The 4,347-nt window shown below is 43.1% G+C and overlaps 3 non-coding genes across 3 annotated transcripts; all 3 read left to right on the top strand.

Annotated features, from left to right (window-relative positions):
* The first annotated feature begins 289 nt into the window (after positions 1-289).
* On the top strand, positions 290-361 carry trnae-cuc (transfer RNA glutamic acid (anticodon CUC)). The gene has a single exon. It is a non-coding gene; the product is annotated as a tRNA-Glu (tRNA).
* Positions 362-1,746: 1,385 nt separating this feature from the next.
* On the top strand, positions 1,747-1,818 carry trnae-cuc (transfer RNA glutamic acid (anticodon CUC)). The gene has a single exon. It is a non-coding gene; the product is annotated as a tRNA-Glu (tRNA).
* A 1,392-nt stretch (positions 1,819-3,210) lies between these two features.
* Positions 3,211-3,282, top strand: trnae-cuc (transfer RNA glutamic acid (anticodon CUC)). The gene has a single exon. It is a non-coding gene; the product is annotated as a tRNA-Glu (tRNA).
* Positions 3,283-4,347: the final 1,065 nt, after the last annotated feature.

The following is a 4,347-nucleotide window of genomic DNA, read 5'->3' as shown; positions in this document are numbered from 1 at the left end:
GCCCTGTTAAAGCAGGCTCGTTTCCAACAGTGTTGGTCGCTGCATGGTCCTGGTCCTGGTCTGCTGGTGCTCATTATGGTAAGGAATAAACAGGGACGGTAGTCCCTCCTTCCTGATTAAAATTCTCTCCATGACTTGTGAGTAAAAGATTGTGGCCTAGGCAAAGGCTAATCAAATATTCAAGAGGGTGCTTCCTTTCTGCAACTGTTGCTGCAGGAAGTGGATTCCTGCAGGACAACTTATTGACAAAGACCGCCTGGTTCAGGTGAGCCCATGTGGTCCCATGTGGTCCCATGTGGTCTAGCGGTTAGGATTCCTGGTTCTCACCCAGGCGGCCTGGGTTCAACTCCCGGTATAGGAACTGCTGTCTGTTTTTTTACAGAATTTCCTTTGTGATAAATTAAGTATACAGTATATACAGTATACAGTAAATCTATCTATGATGTGGAAGCTGGTTGCTCAGAGCGGGTCGGTGGTTCTGGATCATGAAGTTAGGATCCAAGCTGCAGAGTGAAAGTCCTGGAAGTCCTATTCATGGGCTGCAGCTGGACCGGTGACCTCCACCCATAAGACCTCACAGTGCTGTCGACTCGCTCGCTCTGCAGCAGACCAATCACAGTTCTGGATCAGTTTTGTGATCAATGGGATCCAGATTCTAGGGGAAGGTTTTGCTGGTCCAAGAGTCACATGATGAGGCTCAGCCAATCAGTGGACTGATGGTTTCAGGCGCACTGACAGTTTTCCAAATAAAAAGAAAAACAGAAAATTCCTGCAGGACAGATTATCTTTGAACCAATGAGGACTAGAGAATAAAGACCGTGATCCAGTAGAACCAGGACCAGTTCCATAACCAGGACCAGTTCAGATAGAATAAATAAAAAAGTGGAATATTTAATTTGTAGAATTTTTTCACCTAAAATAGACAGGTCGAATTTGTAATATTTAAATTATTATGCACACTGACAAAAGTAATTAACTCCACTCACCTTCTGTGTTCTTGGTTCCCACGAAGTCCATCGTGTTGAAATTGGAGGAAATTCGCAACGGAAGTGCACGGAAATCGGGTTTTGTTTGAAGTTCTTTGTTTTTGAAGTTGTTTGGTTTTATTTTGTTTTTGAAGTTGTTTGGTTTCATTTTTGGTTTTTAGTTTCTGGTTGACCCCACCCACACCCTTTTGTGTCCTACCTCTCGTCCAGGGCAGGATTTGATCCAACGTCCCACCACTTTGGGTCGTTGTCTTTATCCGCTGAGCCATCTTCAGCGCTGGTGACTGCTGACGAGCAGAGAGAGGAAGAACGCTCCGAAGGAGGCGCCTGCAGGAAACGGGTTTTACCTATCTTGTGTTTGGCTAGGCTTTGATGTCCTGCACCAGCTGCGGCTTGGTGGGTGAAGAAGTTAGGTGGCTATTGCTTCATTGTGGCGCAGGTGGTTCTGTGTTCGATCCCCTCTCCTGGACTGAGGCTTTTTTTTGGCTCATCTTTCTGAGTCGTGGCTCTCAGGTGTTTGCTGACTAGTGATTATTATAAATTCACATTGCTGGTAAAGTTCATTGAGGAGATACTTTACTTCAAAGATCCTTTAGACAGGATGTTTGACTTATACTGTAATACATGCTACTGTGTGACTGTACTTGTAACATTCTATGTAATAAATATATTCATCATCATCATCTTTGATTATACCAGGTCAGATCAATCGAGGACAACTTATTGACAAAGACCACCTGGTTCAGACAAGCGCGTGTGGTCCCATATGGTCTGGCGGTTAGGATTCCTGGTTCTCACCCAGGTGGCCCGGGTTCAACTCCCGGTATGGGAATGATCGTCTGTTCTTTTACAGAATTTCCTTTGCGATAAATAAAGTATACAGTATATACAGTATACAGTCAATCTATCTATGATGCGGTAGCTGGTTGCTCAGAGCGGGTCGGTGGTTCTGGATCATGAAGTTAGGATCCAAGCTGCAGAGTGAAAGTCCTGGAAGTCCTATTCATGGGCTGCAGCTGGACCGGTGACCTCCACCCATAAGACCTCACAGTGTTGTCGACTCGCTCGCTCTGCAGCAGACCAATCACAGTTCTGGATCAGTTTTGTGATCAATGGGATCCAGATTCTAGGGGAAGGTTTTGCTGGTCCAAGAGTCACATGATGAGGCTCAGCCAATCAGTGGACTGATGGTTTCAGGCGCACTGACAGTTTTCCAAATAAAAAGAAAAACAGAAAATTCCTGCAGGACAGATTATCTTTGAACCAATGAGGACTAGAGAATAAAGACCGTGATCCAGTAGAACCAAGACCAGTTCCATAACCAGGACCAGTTCAGATAGAATAAATAAAAAAGTGGAATATTTAATTTGTAGAATTTTTTCACCTAAAATAGACAGGTCGAATTTGTAATATTTAAATTATTATGCACACTGACAAAAGTAATTAACTCCACTTACCTTCTGTGTTCTTGGTTCCCACGAAGTCCATCGTGTTGAAATTGGAGGAAATTCGCAACGGAAATGCACGGAAATCGGGTTTTGTTTGAAGTTTTTTGTTTTTGAAGTTGTTTGGTTTTATTTTGTTTTTGAAGTTGTTTGGTTTCATTTTTGGTTTTTAGTTTTTGGTTTTTGTTCGACCCCACCCACACCCTTTTGTGTCCTACCTCTTGTCCAGGGCAGGATTTGATCCAACGTCCCACCACTTTGGGTCGTTGTCTTTATCCGCTGAGCCATCTTCAGCGCTGGTGACTGCTGACGAGCAGAGAGAGGAAGAACGCTCCGAAGGAGGCGCCTGCAGGAAACGGGTTTTACCTATCTTGTGTTTGGCTAGGCTTTGATGTCCTGCACCGGCTGCGGCTCGGTGGGTGAAGAAGTTAGGTGGCTATCGCTTCATTGTGGTGCAGGTGGTTCTGTGTTTGATCCCCTCTCCTGGACTGAGGCTTTTTTTTGGCTCATCTTTCTGAGTCGTGGCTCTCAGGTGTTTGCTGACTAGTGATTATTATAAATTCACATTGCTGGTAAAGTTCATTGAGGAGATACTTTACTTCAAAGATCCTTTAGACAGGATGTTTGACTTATACTGTAATACATGCTACTGTGTGACTGTACTTGTAACATTCTATGTAATAAATATATTCATCATCATCATCTTTGATTATACCAGGTCAGATCAATCGAGGACAACTTATTGACAAAGACCACCTGGTTCAGGCAAGCACGTGTGGTCCCATATGGTCTAGCGGTTAGGATTCCTGGTTCTCACCCGGGTGGCCCGGGTTCAACTCCCGGTATGGGAATGGTTGTCTGTTCTCTTACAGAATACCAGTTCCATAACCAGGACCAGTTCAGATAGAATAAATAAAAAAGTGGAATATTGAATTTGTTGAATTTTTTCAACTAAAATAGACAGAAGGAAATTCGCAACGGAAATGCACGGAAATTGGGTTTTGTTTGAAGTTTTTTGTGTTCATTTTTGTTTTTGAAGTTTTGTACTTTGTATGGGGAGCATTTACAAATTTTGTTTTATTGATATAATGACAATACGGTTTCTGATTCTGATTCTGAGCTCTGCAATGCTTTTAACTCCAGGCAGATCTTACCCCTCGAACAAGCTTGGTGGAAAGCTACACTCACTTTCCTGGTTTTGGGGGGTTTACAGTTAGGCCCCCTTTCCCTTTCAACAGGTAGAGAGACCCCAACAATTGTATCCAAGTGGACAAAAATGTAAAAGCTGCTAAATGCTTGTACTGTGCACTTCTTTCAATTAGCATGCAATATCAATTAGTTTCCAATCTCACAGCACATTAGTAAGGATAATGGCTTGCCCCCTAAAACGACCCATCCATTCCGGCGAATCCTTCCGGATGACTCAAGACACAATGCTTGTTAGAAAAGATGAGACTGAAAATCAATGTGATGGACAACACACAAAATTAATCCAAATCAGCATTGCCCAGAATAAGCATGTGAAATTCAGACATTACAGTGCAGCTCACTGACAAATATTTCTCTTCTGTTATCCCCTGCTTACCGGCTCCAGCCTGCATGGGAACTGAAGGGTCTAAAAATGGTCTGCGTCCCGTGAGTTGCAATGCTCCGGGCAGGCAATAACTTACACCATTAAACATAACGAGGGCTTAGACATCAGCAACAACAAAAAGTGATGTCTAATCCTGCAATGATGTGATATAATATTCCTCTTTTAGTTTGTCAACCAGTGGAAAATCGCTCGAAAAGGGTTGTCATGCAGTGGCTGACAGGTACCCGTAGGTTAAATCCATAGGTGAATTCACCTATGGATTTGAAAACAAATACTATTATCTTAATTCATGTGTATTTGCCTTTCATCCTGTTCATGCTCA

Source organism: Brachionichthys hirsutus, chromosome 6 (genome assembly GCF_040956055.1).
Source record: "Brachionichthys hirsutus isolate HB-005 chromosome 6, CSIRO-AGI_Bhir_v1, whole genome shotgun sequence".
Taxonomy (NCBI): domain Eukaryota; kingdom Metazoa; phylum Chordata; class Actinopteri; order Lophiiformes; family Brachionichthyidae; genus Brachionichthys; species Brachionichthys hirsutus.
The sequence above is the reverse complement of the archived record's forward strand: the minus strand, read 5'-3'. Positions and strand labels throughout refer to the sequence as shown.